At 36.8% G+C, this 22550-nt stretch overlaps 1 long non-coding RNA gene across 1 annotated transcript in view; it reads left to right on the top strand.

Annotated features, from left to right (window-relative positions):
- The window catches only part of LOC119873423, a 32091-nt gene extending 11395 nt beyond the window's left edge, over positions 1 to 20696 (top strand). Inside the window, exons 3-4 of the long non-coding RNA XR_005363993.1 lie at positions 15493 to 15632; positions 20473 to 20696. This is a non-coding gene — a long non-coding RNA (uncharacterized LOC119873423). The remainder of the gene's footprint in view (positions 1 to 15492; positions 15633 to 20472) is intronic.
- The last annotated feature ends 1854 nt before the right edge of the window (positions 20697 to 22550 follow it).

The raw sequence follows: 22550 nt of genomic DNA, 5'->3' as shown, positions 1-22550 counted from the left end.
GTTAATTACAAAAGAAGAATAGTGTTCTTTTTAGCTCCGTGTCACCAAACTATGTGAGACAGTCAGGAATATTTAGTGTTTAGGGGAGAGAACTGAATCACAGTAGCAACAATTTGGTCAAATTATGTTCTTGAGGTCTTTCATTTGTCCTCCCCCAAAACATCCATACTTGTTGTCGGGCATATTCAGCAATTAATAATTAAATTATTTTAATTTTAAAATTAAAATTTTTAGGATAATTTTCAAAAACTTTCCTTGAAACACATACACTCCCACCGTTACATGCATACTTTCCATATGCCGCATCTATTAGAATTAACTCAAGACAAAAAATGAGAATGCGTCCCTGTATATTAGGAAATTCTTAAGGCTAGCAACTAGGAAATACTCACATAACAAACCTGTAAGCAGTATCTCCATCCCAAAGAATGGAAATGTGAATAAATTCAGGGGTAGCTTACTTTTTCACTGTGGAATAACCACTTCAACAGGATTTTAGTTATAGAAGTTAATATTAGGACCTGGGTTTGATTTGGGAGGGGGAGGGCGTTCCGACACCTGATGCAGATTTTCTAGTATTTTAAATTGGTTATACTTAACAGATCTAAGTCTGCACAGCATTCTTCTTTGCTCTTGTTTGATTTTGCATTCCCTTTATCAAATTCTAATGCCTTATTGAGGGGCGAAAATGTGTCACTAGGAGGTAATGCATTTGGTCCTTAGTGATTTGAAGGAGAGACACATGGACACAATGAAAATGCAATCCTGACCTTCCTCTCCTACTGGGTGACACAGAATGAACTGCGATGGCTACAGTTCCACACATTGCTGCTGTCGCATGTACTGCACTTGCAAAGACTGTGTAGCCTATCTTTGTGAAATATGCCAAGGTACTTCCTCTTGTGTACTAATTAAAGAGTGGCCTAAGGGATGCCAGAAGGCAAGGCTACTTCTCTGGCTAAAAAGTGGGTTTCTCTGAGGCCCATGGGCACTCCAGGCTTTGGGGCTCCCCATCAGATCTTTTCTGGGGATACCTGCTCTGACCATGACTATTCCAGGACCTAAGAGTTCCTGTATCTAACTGTTGTCATTAGCTAATCTTTCTATTTTATTTTCCTTCTATATTTTCTGATGCAAGAACTCTGAAAAGATGCTTCATGTGATTTGGGAAAACAGAGACACTGCTCTGGTTTTATCCTCCCATGAGATACTGTGGATATGAGAGAGCAGGCATAGCATTGGGAAAAGCAAAATCCAGGGCACCTGGATGGCTCAGTGGTTGAGCATCTGCCTTTAGCTCAGGCCCTGATCACAGGGCCTGGATGGGGTTCCCTGTGGGGAGCCTGCTTCCCTCTGTGCCTATGTCTCTGCCTCTCTCTCTGTGTCTTTCATGAATAAACAGATTTTTTTTTAAAAAAAAAGGAAAGGAAAAATCCAAAATCTTAAGGAGAAACAGCAAGTTAAATATGGCAGATTTCTTCTCCTCCCCAGCCTCATTAAAATAACAATAAAATTAACATTAAAAGAAGGAGAAAAAAAAAGAAAAAAAAATAAAAGGAGAAACTCTACAAAAACAAAAAAAATAGAGAGAACTCAAATACAATTCAGAAATTTCAACAGACTTTAAGAAAACTGCAGATTCAGGAAAGGAAAAGACTTGGCAGATAGGAAGAATTTGCAACCTAAGAGTTTGACTGGCCCTAAAAATCTCATAAGAGTTAGACTCCAGACTATGGCTACTACCCAGAGGTGAGGTAAAGTGGAGTGCTGAGTATACACAAAGTAGTTGAAAGAAATGGGAGCCTCAGTTCTGAAACAACAAGGAAAAGAAATCTCTCAACAATGTGAGGGATCCTGGGAGTAGATCTATCTCACTGGAGCCTCTGATAAGACCACAGCCTTGGATTTCAGTCTGTCAAAAGAGAACCTGGAGTAGAAGACCCAGATGAGTCATGCCAGCACCTGACTTACAGAAACTTAGAGATCATAAATGTGTTTTAAGCCCCTGGGTTTATGGTAACTTGCTATGCAGCATCAAAAACCAATACCGTCTCTCAAACTCCTTCCCATATCCTCCACCTGGAATTTTAGCAACTAGGAGTAGAACCCCATCTCAAGAAGATTAAAGAATTGTTTGCTTTAAAACCTAAGAGGTGTGATTTACTTGCCAGAGGGACTTCTAACTAAATGGCCAGCTGCAGTCTGATCACCCCACATGCAAACCCATTAACTAATATGCATCTTGTACATTATATGTATGTTATGGAATTCCAAAGGTTTTTCTAGAGTTATACCAGAGGATCACCAGAATTTTGAATAAGAATTTCCAATCTGAAGACACCAAACAAACAAATTAAAGGTATCCAGAGAAAACAGAGGCAATTCAGATGAAGAAAGAAAGAAGAAAGAAAGAAAGAAAGAAAGAAAGAAAGAAAGAAAGAAAGAAAGAAAGAAAGAAGAAAGAAAGAAAGAAGAAAGAAAGAAAGAGAAAGAGGAAAAGGAAAGAAAATTAGAATTCAGGTTCCTATAAAACATGTCAGATCCTTTTTATTTTCAGATATCCTTTTGATGCTCAATTACTTTTGATCATCTGTTAGCTAGGTACTATAACTTCTTTGTAAGGGCAGAAAAATAAATGTTTTTTTCCCTTATTACTTCTTCCTGATTCGAGGACCAGTGCTAGTTCAATCATTTTCATTTTGTCATAATAGAGACCTAATTCAAAAATCTTTTCAAAGCTTTGTGATCTTTTAATGCCAAATAAACATACAACGAAATTGTAATTTTTAATCTGATAGTCAAGAGCTGAAAGAAATGTTAGGATAAATGAAATGAGTTTTGCTAGACATTCCTGAAGGAGGTATTTTTAAATGTTACCTTGTGATAACATATGTCAAATGTATTATAAGCATTGCTATAATCTCCTCTGAACACTACTTGTCAAACTTACCTCCAATAAAGCATAAACTGCTGGAGGATTGGCTAATCACAAGTAAAGACAGAAAGTAAAATCCTTCCTTTTTTTCTGTTGAATCTTCACAAAAACTTGCACTTCTGTTTCTCATCTTTAGAGAAAACTCATGTGTTTTTCTGAGAAAAAATACTCTTTGAAATATTGAATTAATAAAAAAGTTCTTAATTATAACATTTTTTAAAAAGATTTTATTTATTCATAAGAGACAGAGAGAGAGAGAGAGAGAGGCATAGATAGGCAGAGGGAGAAGCAGGCTCCATGCAGGGAGCCCGACGTGGGACTCGATCTCGGGTCCCCAGGATCAGGCCCTGGGCTGAAGGCGGCACTAAACCACTGAGCCCCCGGGGCTGCCCCTTAATTATAACATTTTAATGATGATTTGCCGCATGTGTTAAAAAAAATAGAGAGAGTGTAGTAATTAGGCACTCTACAGATCTTTTCCCCAGAATATAGAAATCAAATAAGAATTCATTGGAAAACCCCTGATCTCCTACTTTCTTCTTTAATTAATACTTATAAATTATTTGAAGTATTTTCCATTTTTATTTTTGGATATTTTAATTTGGAGCCCATCATCTGGTCTACAGATTGTGGAGTCCTGGTAAGAGTTTAACAACCAGAAAAAATATAATTAAAGCCCTAATGTGTATTTTTTTACAGATTTCTTATACGTAAATACTATCACAATGGTCCATTTTAAGCTACAAACGTGCTATCACTGAAGGCGAAGTTGGAAAGAGATGCTCACAATTGGTTCTCATGAGCCAGTGCAAGTCAGCTCCAATATACCACTGTATTTAACCAGTATATTTCATATTTCAGGCCCTATGATTCTCAGATGCTTTAATTTAAAATAAGTATATGTTCAATTTAAAAACATGAGTATATCATAGAGCTTGTGCCAATGGATGACTTACTTTTTTTTTCCTCTGGTGGTGATTTGAAATGTTTAAAATATTACTGATTTTATGCAAAAAAATACTAGGATTGCTTTGATGATTTAATGTTGCTACATATATTGTTGGTGCTAATGGAAATGATCAAAATTAAACTTGGAAAATTAAAATTTGCTTCTTTTTTTCTTAGTGATTTCTCTAACTCAAAAGCATCAATATACACCTTTTTCTAATCTCTAGAAAATTATATTAGGGAAGTATGCCCTTTTAAAATTGATAGATACCATCTCCACATTATTTGTAGTTTATATAAAATTCAGATCCATGAAAGATTAGTAAGAAGAAAAATAAGAGAAAGTGTTTTGAATGTAGCCCAATAACAAAACAGTAATTCTATAATTACACAAACACCGAAATCACCAGTTCTAATTTCTCTACTTTCTCTTTCCACTATTAACCAACGTGATTTACTGAGTCTCCTGGTTTCACTTGTGCTCATGAAATTCCTCATGATTCTAAAAGCTGAATGGAAGTATGATGTAGAAAATGATTGCAAATAGAATTTTTGTGTACTAATTAAGACTAATGTTGTGTGACAAAAATGCTCCTGGTGATCCTGGAAGGAAAGTGAGCCAAGTTTATTCATGAGAAAAGTGCTGTTTTCTCTGCTCAGAGAGAGAAACTGACTCTCTGTAAGTCAGGCTCCCCACCAAAAACAGACCCCTACATGGAGATGTATGTACAAAAGATTTCCTTGGGAGAGGTCTTAAGCCCATCACCTATAAGGAGCAAGGAGAGAAGGACTGAAGGAGAAGCAGATGCATCACGGGGTTTAGCCAATCCAGAGGGAAGTTCTGCAACTGGAATGGTCCTTTCAAGATGCCTCAAGTCAAGGCAAAGGAGTGAGACCTGATGCAGAGACAAATCACTGAACATAGACCATCCCCAAGGAGGAGACATAAATTCTCTTCAGCCAAGGACAATCCTAGAGAGGGACTCAGCTGTGTCAGCAGGAGATACTCCCAGCGTCTAGAGTGAGTGCCAGGAATGAGAGCTTGGATCTGGAAGTAGAGATGCTGAGGACCCTGTTCAGAGCACTGCGAGTACAATCTCATTAAACAATGAACCTCTTATCCTAGCTCTACTTCTTTTCATTATTAATATTCTATTTCAGTTTTTTTGAAGCTGAGGAGATCGTAATTGCTTCTTAGTCATTTACATTCTGTTTGGAAGTGAACAGTTTAGTTTCTCTACATGTTATTATTTCTAAAACTATTTTCTTATGGAGTATCATTCCTTAGCATGAGATGAATGCTACTAGCAAGCCACTGAATGCAGATAACAGATACAATATTAAGTGTTAGAGGAAATGTTTCACCTTTTGTGTTTTTCTTTTTTTTTTTAAGATTTTATTTATTTATTCATGGGAGACACAAAGAGAGAGGTGGAGACACAGACAGAGGGAGAAGCAGGCTCCCCACAGGGAGCCCAATGTGGAACTCCATCCTAGGACCCCGGGATCATGACCTGAGCCAAAGGCAGACACTCAATCACTGAGCCCAGGTGCCCCTCACCTTTTATGTTTTTAAGAAATGAATTTGTTTGAGTATGATTTTTATTACAGTCAATCGTGAATGGCAAAAGTTGGAAAAGCCCTTTGATGTTTCTTGATTAGGTAAATCCAAGCCATTTATATTCCAGTTAATTTACACAGTAACATCAGTGAGGTCATAAATAGTGGGTTGTATTTCACAGGAGCTAACCATCACCTTTAAAGTCCAGATGTGGGATCCCTGGGTGCCGCAGCGGTTTGGCGCCTGCCTTTGGCCCGGGGCGCGATCCTGGAGACCCGGGATCGAATCCCACATAGGGCTCCCAGCATGGAGCCTGCTTCTCCCTCTGCCTGTGTCTCTGCCTCTCTGTCTCTCTCCATGTGACTATCATGAATAAATAAATAAAATCTTTAAAAAAAAAAATTAAAGTCCAGATGTCCCAAGGGTACGTCTTGTGAACTAGTTATGAAGCTTTCATGGTAACAGGATAGGGAACAAGTATTAATTGGATAGGAGATGGCATCCAACATGGATTACACTTTATATTCTCAGGGTTTTCAAGGTGAATGTCTTGCAGTTATATCCTAGTTTTTGAACTTGTTGAACAAGAGATAGAGATTTACCTTTTCAATGTGCCTGTGTTATAACCTATTTTATTAAGTGTGTGTGTGTGTGTGTGTGTGTGTGTGTTTATGTGTGTATTTGACAATTCTGGCTTCAGTTTTATCTCTCAGGAAAGCTAAAGTAGTGGATATAAACCTACACTTTTCTGTTACATAACAACATGTGATTTTCAAAGAGGGGAAAGTAACTATTTAGCCTAATGTGGTTAAAGAATTTCAGGGTTAGATAACAGCCACATTTTCTACTTCTCTTTCCTTGCACATTATATTCAATTTTAACCTCACTGCTTTCTAGATGAAGCATTTGAAACATAAAAAAATTACAGTTCTTGACACATAAAGGCTTAAAATAGTTATTAATGATATTCTTCCAAAGGTAATTTATTAATGTCATCATTGGCATCTTGGATCATCATAAATAGCCTAGAATCTGAATTTTGCCTGATACAGTATCTGTTCCCAGCTAAACTACTGGTCCTCATAATCTATGATGTTCATCATTATATATATATATATAATGTATATATATACATAAATTTATTATATATATAAAATTCATAATTCTCTCTTTATATATATATATATATAATTTTTCTTGATTGGGAGAAAATTTTCATTTTTATCCCAAATATTCTGAATGCATAATAGAAACATTGTCAACATCTGGTGGAAAACTCCCACCAGAAATTAATTACATAGTGAAATATTGCATTTGACTGTTTCCAAGAATCCAAAACCTTCATCATACTGATAATAGGCAATTGGGCACTCAGGATATTGAGACAGAATAATTTCCTAGGCATTACACTAGGGAGGAAGACAGATTTCCAATGGGCCCAGAGCTGTTGGAAAGGAAACAAAGAATAAAATTTCCTAGTCTATCTCTTTTTCACTTCTAAAATGCTAAAAATCACAATTCTCTGTCACCCACACTATTTTATTTTGATTTAAAGTATATTATCTACATAGTCTCTATATGTTTACTAATTGTCTCTCTAGTTATTTTAGAAGTTATTGAGCGAAGGCTATTTAAAATTCTCTATAAATACTGTTGGAACAATTGGATACCTATATGGAAAAAAAAGGAACTTTGAGCCATGCTTGTGCCATATACAAAAATAAACAGAAAGTGGATCATGGACCTAAATGTAAAATGTAAAGCTATAGCATTTCTTAAAGAATACTTAAGGGGAAAAATGGCTTGTTAAAATTGGCTGTGTAAAAATTCCTTAGACTCAACCCAGAAAGCATGAACCACAAAAATTGATAAATCATATTTTATCAAAATTAAAAATCTCTGTTCTTCATAAGACATTGTGAAGGGGATAGCATGACCATAGATTAGCAGAAGATTTTTGCAAATAATATATCTGATAAGAGACTTGCATATAAAGAATTTTTAGAACTTGAAAATGCAAAAGCAAACAATGGATTTTTTTTTAAGAATAAAGAATTTAGCAAGCACCTTACCAAAGAAGATACACAGATGAGGAATAGACACATGAAAATTGGCTCAACATTATTAGTCATTTAGAAAATGAATTTTAAAAACACAATGGAATATCACTTCCTACTAAATAGAATTGCTAAAATTCAAAGACAGACCATACGTAGTTTTGACAAAGATGTGGAATAATTGAAACTCTCATGTACTGCTGGTGGGAATGTAAACAGATAGAACCACTTTGGAAAAATCATTTGGCAGTTATCTAAACATTTAAAAATAAATCTACAGTATAACCCAGCCATTCTACTCCTTGGTATTTTAAGGGAAAGCATGTACCCATATAAAAACATGTACAGGAATGTTCACAGAAGGTTGATGCTCCTGTATGTGAAAGGATACCAGACTGACAAAAATGTATTTGTCCATCAACAGGAAAGTGGATAAAATAATTGTTTTCTATACATAATGTTCTATTATAATATATTGTTATAAAATAATATATACAATATAAGTAATTATATTATTATTTCTATATTATATAATTACATACTATTATATCTTAACATTATATATATCATGGGCTATTAGTAATACAAAACAATGAGTTATTAATAAACATCACAAGATGGCTGAGTCTCAAAACAAATGTGCAGAGGAAAAGCAGAAAGACAAAGAATACAACTGTATGATTCCATCTCTGGAAAATTATAGGAAAATTCAAACTAAAATATAGGAACAGAAAAAAAAAGATTGGATACCTAGGGATGGGCGTGCAATAGAAAATGTAAAGAAGAATTGTAAAGGGGTACAGGAAAATTTGAGGGGCTAACACATATGCTCAGTGACTCTATTATGATAACTGATTTACAAGCATCTAAATAAAGCAAAATTTATCACATTGCAGACTTTAAATATGTGCAGACAATTATACCTCCATAAAGCTATAAAAAATTTGGAAAAGTAGTTGTCACTAGGGGAAAGGGAGCAGTCTATGATAGAGAAGAGCTTCTGGGATGTATCAACATTCTGTTTCTTGACTTAGGCATAAAAAACCCAGGTGTTTTTTTTATTACACTTCATTCAGCTGAATAAGACACTATTTTATGTTTATGCACTATTTGTTCATTGTATTTCATAATTCTAAAAGTTTAAAAAATAATATATACATTATATTTGGAAACTATAATTTCTTTAAAATAGGTAATTATCCCTAAAATTCATGAATTTTGTCATTATTCCTTAATAACAGCCTCAATAATTACTCATTACTTATAATTATTTCTTCATAATTGTATAATTCCTTAATAATGCCAACCTGGGCCTTAATAGTGGTATATACACACCCCTTTATGTGAATTTATAAATTATGTACAGTTTAGGTTTCTTTTGGAAATTGAAGCTGGTCTTTACTTTACATTCCTATGCAAACTGCTTTTAAAAGATAAACCAGAAAACTACAATTGAGTCATATCTCTTTGAGCCTCGTTGGTGGTCCATGCATCATGGAAATGTCTGTTAATTTTTCCGGTGGTACTGCTAGGTTTATGGCAACATTTGGAAGAGTGGCAACTGGGAATAGTGTACTATTTTATTTTATGTTATCTTTATGGCTTAACCATATTCTGTAGCCATTAGGTACAGTGACTCTCTCATCCCCTGGGGTACAATATTATATTTATTGTACGCATTTATCTTGTCTCTGGTGGTTCATTTTCTTTTCCATCCACGGTGAATTTCCTTTCTGCCTTCCACATTACATCTAGGAGTCCTTGCATTCAATTGCTCAAAAGACATTATTATCATGGAGTGAAGTCTATATGAAGTCTGGGAGGAAGTGTTTGTATCTATAAATGGCTTCAAGAAAATGTCCTCAGTAGTCAAGGAGAATGATGATCATGTGTCCAGAATTTAGAAGTGGGAAAAAACTTATAAAATATTAGTGTCCATAGAGCAAAATGAAAAACACATCCAAATGTTATGAAGGAAAAACATAATTTATTAAAAAAGGAAACATTTGAAGCAGTGACGGGGATTGCTTTCTCAGTGATGGTCCTGGTCTGTGGCACTAAAGAGTATCATTTTTCTTTTGAATAGGCCCTAGGTCTTATGGATACATGATTATTTCCATTTTGAAGATTTATGCCAAGGAGTCTTAATGCTAAACCTGAGACAACAGAGAGAATCAGGTTCAAAGTGAAGGTTTAGATTTTTGTACCGTGTATTTTGTACACACAGTAAGAGCATCAGCCATACTAAAGCACAACATATTGTGACCTAATAAGAAAGAACATACAAATCTGTATACAAGAGAAGAGTCTCTTATGGAACAGGTTCCTTTATACTGAGAACTAGCATGGACACTTCAAATGGTAATCTTTCCCATTTGCACCATTCATAAAGTCATAAACTCAGAAAGACATATTCAAATAAATTGTATGCTCTAGTGAACTTACTCTTCTCCTCCACTACCTTTCTTTTATGCATGTTTTTCATTTAACCATGATACAATCATCATTTGATTTCTCCTTTTCTGGACCACATTTAAAAAATAGTTAAATAGCATGTCTGCTTCAGGCCTTCAAATTACTTATCATTAAAAAAAAAAAAACCTATGTTAAGCAAAATGAATAGGTAAACGAACTTATGGTTTTTTGGCAACATAGGTTTCAAAGACACTTTTTGTTTACCCAATAAAATAATTTACCTCTTTTGTTTATGAACCCATTTCACTTCAAGTATTTCCAGGCATCTCCCTGCAATTAAGTTGCTTCTAATTTTTTCCAGCTGTGATCTTAGTTTGTGGGGGGCATTCAATAGGCTATACCAGTTCTAAGAATTACACTGTCACTTATGTGCAGAAGGCATGATACTATACATAGAAAACCCTACAGACTCAACCAAAAAATTAGAAGTTCCAAGTGAATTCAGTAAAGCTGGAGGATAAAAAGTTAATACTCAGAAATCAGTTATGTTTCTATACACTAATAACAAAGTAGCAGAGTGAGAAATTACTAAAACAATTCCATTCACAAATGCACCAAAAAGAATAAAATATCTAGGAACAGACTTCACCAAGGAGCTGAAATACTTACTCTTGAAATTATAAAACATTGATAAAAGAAATTGAAAGCAGCACAAATAGTAAGCTATCCCATGCTCGTGAAATGGAAGAATTAATATTGTTAAGTGTTCATACTGCCCAAAGCGATCTACAGGTTAGAAACAATCCCTATCAAAATGTCAATAGCATTTTTCACAGAATGAGAGCATATAATACTGAAACTTGTATGGAACCACAAAAGACCCCTATTAGCCAAAGCAATCTTGAGAAAGAAGAACAAAGCTGGAGTTATCACAATGCCAGATTTCAAGATACAGTATAAAACTATAGTAATCAAAACAGTATGGTAATAGAACAAAAAACAAACACTTGAATTAACTGCGTTACAATGGCAATATACCTGTCTATGAACATTTCAGAGCAATGTGAATTAAAGAGAGACAATTGTACTTTCATTCTTATTTGAATCATTAAAAGTCAAATAAAAAAAAAGACAAATCAGTTATGCTTGTTGAGGGTGACATCTGCCGCCAATTAACTTCTTATCGTTAAATTGAGGCAGGGGGGAATGTTGCTATTTCTTTGAGATAATCCTACAGGTATTTATAGTTGTTGGGCAATTCTCAATACTTTCATTTTTTAAGATCCACATAGTATATGCTATAAAATGCATTACATTATATTACTTTAGATACACATAGTTCTTCTTACTGAAGTTTGCTCACGTACAATGCAAGGTTAGATTTAAATGATCCCTTTGCCTCATTTTCTACATGAGAATTCAAGCACGCAGCATAATTTTTCATCAGGTTTATGCAAAGGTCAATACTATCCATTCAATTAATGGGTTAAATATTTCTATCCAAAAATAAATTTGCTAGAATAGTGCAGATCTTGTGTTTCATTTTGAAAATAATACAAGCAATTCCACTGTTTGGAAAATGTCTTCTGGAGAGCTCTCTCCATCCCACAATCATGATTTGTGAATGATACCACCAGTTTGGCAAAGTTTTCATCTCTTCTGGGGAGAGAGAGGTGGAAGAAAGCACAAATTGTTTCTAAATTACATTATTTTTATTGTTTTAATAAAATGAGACTGACCTTTCCTTCCATCAGCAGTTGAAGGTACCAGTGTGTAGGAAGGCATATCCATACATCTCTAGAGGAAATCCATCTGTAAGAAAATAATGTTTCATGACTTTATCTGCAAGGAGGCTCTAAATAGGGCATAGTCATAAAGGAGTCATCTGGGACAGTAGACCTACCTAATCTGTCAACTGTTAGAGCAAAACAAATGAGATACTGTTTCACACTAGCCAATATTTACTAAAGACCTACCTACATTGTTTTAAATCCTTGAAACATCAGAGGCAGGGTCAGTCCTAATGTCTTAATTTCATGGATGAACAAACAAAGAGTTCAGAGAGGTGATACAGTTGTTAAAAGACAGAGCTAGGCTTTGCTTCCAGGTTTGTCTGGCCCCACAGCACATCCTTTTTCCCATTATGTTAGTCTTATTACTTCTTACTTTGAAAGCAATATAAAGAAGCTATTTTAAGAGTAGGTGAAGAGGTCACTGGACCTCAGCCTTCCTGTATATGAAATTGCAAAGGAATAAACAGAAATAATAACAACCGAAAAATATACCTTTACAGCCAGCATCTCAAATAAGAAACATCCAAAGTGGGACCCAAAGCAACGACTTCAGCTTTCTCAGAGTTATTTCATGAATGTTCTTTTCATATTGAGCTGCTCTTAACTTTTGAAAGAAAGTAATTATAATCGTGATGGTGATGATGTTGAAACTTTACATTTCTAACCAACTCAGCATCATTGCATAAGAAATCTTATAATGGTTGGAAGGAATGCTTGTCTACAAGTCTACTCCAATTACATAACAGTAGCACCAATGGGCACTGAGTGATAAATATACTGAAACATGAAATCAGTCCTTTGAATTTAGGTACAGTGCCATTTGTGCCAAATGAAGAACCAAAACATGAAACAATTTCATTTTTAACTTAAAATCATATCTTGTTGCAAAGCTGACATGGTTTTACGCTATCATGGTATCATTACATTATAAGCACAACTCCAGAAAATGATGAACAGTAGAGCAATCAAATCCATGAAATTGTTTATCTCTGAGAGATCGTGTCTCGACCCTCATCTAGCTTTTGTTTTAATGTCGGCATTTTTTTTAAAAGGATCTTAAGGTTCTTAAAGCCACGTTTTATCCTCTGCCAGATATCAGGACTGTTGTTATTTTATTCAGTTCTCTTCTCATAATTTCAGAAAAATCTGAAAACATAAAGGTTAATTAATTTCTGATGTCTTACAAATGATTGACACAGTCCAAGAGTTAAAGAAAACACATTTTTTTCCAAGTTTAAAGACCTGAGATGGGATTTCAGAATCAAACGTGCCTGCGGATTGCTTTTCAATGGTGGGCCTTGCTCTTAGATTGTCCTTTTTCCATTCACCATTCCAGGTTTTTTTTTTCCAAAAATCTCCTGTGAGGTCCGAATAGTAGCCAGCATTCTGTCTTTGGCTGATGAGCCTGTACATTTCCTAATCCAACACTTCTCTTAAAAAAGGAATGTAGAAAGTATATTGCAATTAATAGTAATGGGGGTGTCCTACAATTTTCCAAACCCTGGAAACTTGCCTGCTATTCTTTCTTATTCCTTGGTTGAAAGCAAAACAATCAAAACCCAAGGAAGGAAAAGAGGCCCGGCTAGCAGAACTTGAAGCTGCTGCCAGATGCTTCCCAACCTTTATCCCTGGGTGTCATTTTGTTTTTACGCCATTTAGGTATACTTGTTCAAAGGCTTTTCAAAAGTGCGACAATCCTGCAAAACGAGAGTTACTACAGCCCAAGGGCACTTTCTCTTTCTTACTCAGCGAGGCTTGGTACACATCTGTTTCCATCCACAGTCACTTGTTTCAAGGCACCTGCGTTATGTCTCAAGGCTCTGTTTTGAGCTGCTCTCAGCGCCTGTATGTCCCTGCTTCCCCTGCTTCGGCAGTGTTTTCCTGTCCCTCTTCCTCTGTCTTTTCTAAGAATTTATTTATAGTCCTTGTTGCATACAACTTGGAAACTCAGAATGGGAGTAGAGCTGGCCAGCCGCTCATTTGTCTGTTCTGAAGCCCAAACAGGTTCATTCAACCACAGACTCCCTGGAGGGTCTTTGGGTTCTTGCCTTCTCAGTTTCAGGGGGGCTCCTTGCCCCCAGTGAATTTTTGGGAAAAGCATAGCAGCCTTCACTAATCTTGAATGTACTAGGCATCTAACATGAATCTAATGCTGTGTGAGGACCTGAAGGTGATACCAGATTGTATTACATTGTCCTTACCCCAAGACTTTGTAGCAATTCAAAAAAGATAATTATTAAATAATAATTATAATAACAATAATAAAAGATGAAGAGAGGAAGAAGGAGGAGAAGGGGAATAAGTAGTAGTGGTAGTAGTAGTAGTAGTAGTAGTAGTAGTAGCAGCAGCAGTAGTAGTAGTAGGATTCTAATCCTGGAGCAATTTTTAGGGAAAAAAAAAATATTCCCAAGTCTGGGATAATCAAGGAGGGCTTCATTCACCAGGTGAAACTCTAACAAGACATCAAAGAGAGGATAGAAAGAGTGGAACTTCCTTTTCTTTTCTTTTTCTTTCTTTCTTTCTTTCTTTCTTTCTTTCTTTCTTTCTTTCTTTCTTTCTTTCTTTCTTTCTTTCTTCTTTCAGATCTTATTTATTCATTCATGAAAAAATACAGAGAGAGAGGCAGAGACATAGGCAGAGAGAGAAGCAGGCTCCACTTAGGAAGCCGGATGTGGGACTTGATCCCAGGTGTCCAGGATCATGCCCTGGGCTGAAGGTGGTGCTAAACCACTGAGCCACTCAGGTAATCCAGGTTGGAATTTTCATAAGCGATAAAGAACAGAAATCATACTGATTCAACAACACTTTTATCCACTTTTTCCTCTATGTATCCAATCTGCTAACGTGTATTTAGTACACGCAACATGCCAGATATTTTTGTTAAGGCCTCACAAGGACAAAAAGATGAGCAACCAAAGTCCCCACCCTAGCAAACAAGGATAAAATGTATTGAGGATGCAGCAAAACAATGGTAACAAAGGTGATATCTGCTTGAGTCAAGAAAGTGCAAAGGTTTCTGGGAGCACAGTGAAAAGAGTGGAAAAATAGCAAAGTACTCCCAGAGAAGTTAATAGTGAACATTTGAAATGAGAGGGACTAACATGACTAAAACTTTATTTTAAATATAAATTAAAGAACCAAAGCCAGAGTGCAAGACTCAAGAAGAGCCAAAGATAAGGAGAAAATCTTCCAAAATTTTATTCTGGAGTCAGTAATAATATTGATGAATGTGGAAGATGCCTCATAAAGTCAGATATTCAGAGATTTAACATTAGAAGGTAATTTAAATAAATATATTCCTGTCCAGGGGTGTCTGTGTGGCTCAGTGGGTGAAGCATCTGCCTTTGGCTTGGGTCATGATCCTGGGGTCTTGGGATCAAGCCCCACATCAGCTTCTCCCTCTTCCTCTGCCTGCCACTCCCTCAGCTTGTGCTTCTCTCCCTTTCTCTCTGCCAAATAAATAAATAAAAATCTCTAAAAAAATATATTCCCATCTGTTCTTATTAGTAGAAGGGCCTTAAGCCATAGCTCCCCCTCAAAATTCAATAGATCAAGTGCACAATCAAAGTGCACTTAGGTTTATCAGCTGATTAAATCCTCCTGACAGGACAACGATTATGATGATGATGACAATCCCCTTTTTACCAAAGAGGAAACTGAGGCAGAGGATGATGAAGCAGCTTTTTTAAAGGCTCACAGCTTCTAAGTTTGCGAGTTGGGCCTAGAACGTGGGATCCTGGATCTGGTTCTTGAATTCTAAACTGTCCTGCTACCATTCCTCAGGCTTGAACCCAGAGAAGGAGGAGGAGGAGGAAGAGGAGAAGAAGAAAGAGGAAGAGGCAAGAAGACATAGTGTTGATTCACAAACTGGCCCCACACACGGAGAGCCAGGAGAGATGGGAAACACAGACAGGCCACTCCAGGTGGGCAGGTGGTGGGTTCAAGAAGCAAAGGGGAGTTAACTTATGAGACTTGTCTCTGGTGCTGCCAAAGGAGTAGATCTCCACACCCAACACCATAATCTTCAGTGTTTCTACAAAGGCCTTAAAGAGGCTCCATCATGTATACCATCTTTCTCAAGGCTGTGTCCTTGGAACCGGTTCCCACTGTCATCCCAGAGGGTGGAATATACATTGTACATTTCAAGGACAGGGAGGGGTGAGGAACCTCCAGTGGCCCAAGCCCAGCTCCTGGGTCACATGTGGTCATGTCCTCTCCATGACCTCCTTCAACACTCCTGGTGACTGGCTCCTAGAATCTCTTATGCAGCATCCCATTTCCACAATGTGCCCTGAGCAATCAGCAAGCAGTTTTGTCAGCATGGAGGTGGCTCATTTGGTGGCCGTCTGGCTGCATTGCGGCAGACGCCACAGTAACATTAGAGACACATGCAAAAGAAAACACGGCTTACGAGAATGATTCTCGTAATGATTCAAAATAAGTACCAATTTTTTTTTCCTCCAAGAGCTCCATAATCCAAACCACTGATTTATTAAGCCCCCTAGGCTGGGGGTCAGATCCCTCAGGGCATTCACTCGCAACCTCATGTGATTTACTAAAGATGATACAGTAGTGAACTTATCAGGTATGAATATACACCATTGGATACTGGCACAGGTAACTTTTTGAGAAGCAATAATGTCCAAGGCTCTTCTATTTTGAAGGACAACTTTTCCCATTAGAGATATTTCAGAGTTCAGTAAGGACAGACTTTGTCAACTATTATTTAAGACTTGTTGGGTGAATTTGGTAATGGCTTCTATGTGTGCTATAATGTCCACCAAGTCAATGGAAGGAATAAAGACAGCAGCAACCTTAGCAGAAGAAAAGAGAATATGCCCATCTAGTCTCAAGGAGAGGGTGGTTGGCAACTCTAGGAACTTGACTGGGTTGTAAATACCATACATGTTGCATGTTGGCTGCAGGAAGCAGCAATGTCAGATGTGAGGAGATGGACTTGGAGCCAGATATTCAGTCCAGAACCCTTCTACCTTCTCTTCTCTTTCAATGGTGCATGTTCTATTCCTGATATAGTGCATTTCAATAGGTCCAGCTTGTGGCAGGACAATGGGGTCCCAGTGGAGATTGAGTAGTTCCCTCTCATCTAGAGGTACAAAGTAACTCACCATTCCCAGTGGGAAGTCTCAATGCAAATTCCAGGACACAATGCCTTTCGCAGGTATGATGGGACTTGGTGTTCTCGGCAGCATGCATATTGATCCATGGTGAGGAGGAATCAGTGGTGGTTTCTTGCAACTTCCATACATTCTTAGTATTGAGTATATTAGCAGGGGTCCCCATTCTGGAATACGGGGCAGATATCTTACTCTTGTAGCAGACATAGAAAAATAGAAGAGGGGCACCTGGGTGGCTCAGTCATTTAAGTGTCTGCCTTTGGCTCAGATCATGATCCTGGGGTCCTGGGATAGAGCCTTGCATCAGGCTCCCTGCTCAGCAGGGAGTCTGTTTTTCCCTTTCCCTTTGCCTCTCCCCACCCCCCACTTGTGTTTTTTTCTCTCTCTCTCAAATGAATGGGTGAGAAAAAATCTTAAAAAAAAAAAGAAAAATAGATGGTATTTAAGTCTAGCTGTGCATTAGGAAGGCATTCCCTTCCCTTTTGCATTTTCCCTAGAGACGTGAAATTGAGATTTGCATGGCTTCCAAATATAACCTCTGTTAGACTACTATTTTCTTGAAGGACTAGAATTTCTGAGTCCCAACTATGAGTAAGAAGTTCAATTTTGTATGATTTATATGTCTTGGAATGGACTGCTTATAAAATAACTTCTAATCTTCGAGACATACGGAGCTTCCATGAGTGACAACTGTCAAAGTACAAATGTTTTCCAAAACTCAGAACTGTGACTTACATTCAGTAAACACATATCAAATATTTTATTCAACTTATTAATTAATGAGGAATCCAGTAAGATGTTACAAGTAGTTCCAATGAGAATTTGACCCACAGAAATGTATATTCTCAAATAAACAAAAATAATTTACATTGCAGCGAACAGGAAACATTTACATTCAAAGTTCAAAGTTGTGATATAGCCAAATTCAATGGCAAATCAGTGAAAACTACTCACCTATTTCCAAGGCCTGGGTGGTTTTCCCTGACATGGAAATTCTTAACAATTAAAGTAGAGGAAGAAATCATAGGAAGAAACAAAATGAAAACAAAAAACATGGCTATACAACAGCTATACAATGTTGTAGGGCAGGAAAATAAATATAATGAAAAAGATTTATTTAAAATATTGGCTTTAAACTATTGTGTTCTGCAAATTTTTTTTGAAGATGCTATTTATTTATTCATGAGAGACACACAGAGAGAGAAGCAGAGACATAGGCAGAAGGGGGAGTGGGCTCCCTGTGAGGAGCCCAATGCAGGACTCGATCCCAGGACCTGAGCTAGAGGCAGATGCTCAACCACTGAGCCACCCAGATTGCCCCATGGTCTGCAATATTAAGTTGTTATTGCTGGTTGTTATTTTTTAAATCTGAGAGTCTTCTTCAACCTAAGTAATGGGTAGCATCCTGTTTTCTGATTTTATCTTTTTTCTTCCTCTCTTCGCTCCAACCCAGGACTAAGAACATTCCATCAAGATGTAAAGCTTCCCCCCAGGGCAGGTCCAAACATAAATAGGTTAGAATGGCTGTGAGAAAGCTTCTGTTGTAGTTGGTGTTAAAAAAGAAAAAAGAAAAGAAAAGAAAAAAAGAAAAAGAAAAAAGAAACAAAAAAAAAAAGGAACAGAAAGAAAAGAAGGAAACCCCCCCCCCCAACAACAAAAAAGAACCTCAGCAAAACGAAACGACAAGAAGCCCCCCCCCCTAAAAGCAAAAAAAAGAAAGAAAATAAAATAAAAGAGAAAAAAAGAAAAGGCCATCTAGAAATTTCAAGGAAATTCAGCTGCCTAAGTTCTTTAAGCATAGTGGAAAGCTTGGTTTCTGGTCATCAGAGTACAATGAAAATCCAAGTGACCAAGAGAATTGCTGAGACTCTCGGCCATTTGAACATGTGTAAACCTTCAATTTACTGAAAAGGACTCCAATCATGCATCTGAAGACCTCACTTTATACATTGTCAAAATGTCAGAATGATTTCAGATGAAAGATTTCTATTTTCCTCCTAGTGTATATAAAACAAAATTAAAGACTTTTTGTCCCCTTTCTCATTTCAACCCGATAAGGTTTAAGGCTTGGAAAGCAATTACATTTATGCTTTGCCATGTTTGGCTGAAAGTTTAAACTTGAAATAGAGTTGAGATTGATAGCACTTATAGTCTGCCACAGTGTAATTGTTATCCAGGTTCTGGAAGCCAAACACAATCTGAGAATGGCACTTGTATCGTGTTTTTTAAAAGCTTGATTCTGTTTCCTCTCATTCACACGAGTCCTGTGCATAAACCCATCTAGAAAGTTTATCAACAACATTTAATGTATAATTCACAGCTTATCCTTCCTTTTAACTGCTTGGGTGGTTAAAAGTAAGGTTGATTTGTTTCTTTCTACATTAGAAATGTACCTTTCAAAGAGGATTTTGTCTCAAAAAAAAAAAAAAAAAAAGGATTTTGTCTCATTTGACATGGTGATGTATGCAGCTTATTTTGTTTGGAATTAGCAACTTTTCTCCAGTGGACTAAGATGACCTTTATCTTGCCATTCAGAAGAGATTATTAAATGAAGCCAACATTGGCTGGCTAAAATTCCACAAAATCATGAAATAAAGGTATACCACCTAAAGTCGGGATAATCACCAAGATATTTTTAAAAAGAGAAAAAGAAAAAGAATCTTTCACTGTGGTTGCTTCTACAGAGGATGAGAGACTGAAGCAAATGGTCAGGAAGGAGGTGAGAGAGAAGGGAGACATCCTTCGTTTTTTGCAAGCCCTCACTTGGATACAGATTGCTTCTATACAACACTAGTAAAAATGAGGTGAATAATAGCTACATAAAAATAAAGATCATGGCACTTCTATTAAATTAAGAATACTTTGGGACACCTGTGTTGACTTAGTTGGTGAAGCGTCTAACTCTCAATTTTGGCTCAGGTCATGAAGTCAAGGGGGGTGAGATCCAGCCCCACAATGGACCCCACAGTGGGCTTGGAGCCTGCTTAATATTCTCTCTCTCCCTCTCCCCCTGCTCCTTTTACCCTCAAAAAAAACCTTAAGAACATTTTGAAATAAATAAATTTAAAAATGAAGCTAAGCAAATTTTGTAGATTTATATCAATTGTCACGGTAAAGTTGTCATAATATTTGAGTGAGAAATTCAAGGTAAAAATAGAGGTATGTATGTTATAATAATCCAACTATATAAAAACAAAAAGCATATGCATTTACATTTCTCTGTGCACTTTTATGCAAAATAGGGATCAAATTATAATCAATGATGTCTCTTCTATTTCTTTATCTGGTTCTTTGAATCTTTGTTTTCATTCTGCTGCATGATAATGTAAGAGGTTACTACTGCTCCTCTTTCCAAACCTAAAATTTTTTTATTTTTTATTTATTTTTTTTTACTTTTTTTTTCAAACCTAAAATTTTTAAGCTTTATTTTTTAGTAGATGAAACTTTCCTTCCAATTAAAAGCTTTGGCAGGCGTGATGGGTTAAGCAGTGTCCCCTCGAGATGTATGTCTGCTCAGAACTTCAGAATGTAACCTCGTTTGAAAACAGGGTCTTGGCAGGTGTGATTAGGTTCAGATGACTTGTACTTGATTAGAACTGGTCCTCAATCCAGTGACTAATGTTTTTAGAAGAAGAAGAGAGGATACAGAGAGAAAGAAGACCATGTGAAGATATAGGCAGAGAGCGGAGGGATATAGCTACACACCAAGGAATGCCAAGAATTCCCAGGAGCTACCATAAGCTAGGAAAAGGCAAGGAGGATTCCTTTCTAGAGCCATGGACTGCCTACACCTTGATTTCAGACCTCTAGACGCTGGAAGTTGAGTGAATAAACTGCTGTTGTTTTAAATCACCATGTTTATGGTTCTTTGTCTTGGCCGTGCTAGGAAACTAATACAGAACTGCGACCATCATCATATCATCATCTCGACAAGAGAGGAGTTTCTCTGGACTTTAGAGTTGGTCTGCTAAGCCTTGGGTAACTCCAAAGGACCCTCATGATTCCCCAGGGAACCACTGCCCAGGAACAAGTGGGAACAGTGCCATTGGGGTATCATTCTTTGCTTTCAGCACATCAGGTACTACTTTTCCTAAACCTTAACCAAATACTTTAAAGGAAAAATATTCTATTTTTACTTACAAAAGTAGAGTGCTATGTATGTTTCTCAAACCATATTTTGCTAAACAATGGTTCCAGAAGATTTTAATAGGAAGGTGAAAATGGAAAGGGAAAAATTTCAGGATCCCAAAACTTTGAAAATATTGTATTTATTTATTTGGGAGAGAAAGATAAAGCATGGGTGGGGTGGTGGGGGGAGAGCAGTGGGAAAGGGAGAGGCAGACTGCCCACTGAGCCTGGGCTTCATCCCAGGACCCTAAGATCATAACCTCAGCTGAAGGCAGACACTTAACTGACTGAGCCACCCAGGCGCCCCTCTTGGAGATTCTTAAGCACATTGAGATTCTGAAAGATCCTGAGGAAAAACCAATTTATCTCTGGTTAACATAAATTCCACACTTTTAGAAAAACATGGAATGGAATTTGGGTAAGCCCTGGAAGAATGGAAATTCAGTTGGCCCCAAGAAGACTACATCGTAGCCTGGCCACCTATTGCCATGAAACGTGGATGTACACACCACCTCCATTTTCTTCTCCTAAGACCAGAAATATTACCTGCCCTGTCAATGCCACAGGGTTGTTAGAATAGTCAGCTTGCTATTGTTACATTTTTCTACTTTATGTCTCTATCCCTTACACTACCTCATACCTGGGATGTTGATCATACCCATATTACCTATCTAAGAAAGCAGATACAAAATAACCAACATATGTAAAAGCATCTTGGAATATAAAATAAAATTTTGTATAGGTAGAAGATTGAATTTGCTACTTGATTTACTTGATTTTTCTAATTTATTGATGCTATGTTAGGAAGTTAAGAACTTTTTCACTATTCCCATCCCCTATAAACTGGATGCCACTTCTGAGGTTAGCACTTGCATCTTGCCAGTTATGTTTATAGAATTAGGGACACTGATAGCATTTTGTTTGTTTGTCAGCCATCCTCCAAAGCATAGGAAAAGGGCATTATTTTCACTGTACCTCCATTCATGTGTCTCCATATTTCTTTTGCACTCTGTACTTCTGTATGTACTCTGTATGAGGGTGTGTTACAGATTATTTCAGACTAGGGATAACAGCTACATGCATATTAACTTCAATGGAAAATGAAATATACATTTATATGTAACACTGGAAGTATTTGTTTTGCTGTGTCACACTGCCTAGCAAAAGGGATCATTATACGAAGGGTCTGCAATTGGCCCATAGAGAGACTCTTCATCACATCTTCAACTGAATATTAACAAAGGGCTATCTTTTTCAGAAAATATAGGACTCCTAACAAGTAATTGAAACAAAGTGAATATTATTAAGGGTTTGACATACCAACAAAGTCTCAAATAGATTAAATACACGCGCATTTATAATTGTGCATTTATAACGGATTTAAGACGACGCATTGTCTAATTGTATTTGTTGCTTAACAGATTCTTTCCAAGTCAAAGATAAGTCCCTACTTTTGAAAATATGAAGATGTTAGCTAAAATCTACACACACATGCAGACACTATGTGCGTATTTTTAAAAGACTAAACGATGTGGTTCAAAAGATTTTTACACTTGAAAGACGGGATCAATTGCCTAC

Source organism: Canis lupus, chromosome 9, assembly GCF_011100685.1.
Source record: "Canis lupus familiaris isolate Mischka breed German Shepherd chromosome 9, alternate assembly UU_Cfam_GSD_1.0, whole genome shotgun sequence".
NCBI classification, from domain to species: domain Eukaryota; kingdom Metazoa; phylum Chordata; class Mammalia; order Carnivora; family Canidae; genus Canis; species Canis lupus.
Note: the sequence above shows the minus strand (reverse complement) of the source record. Positions and strands in the feature narration are given on the sequence as shown.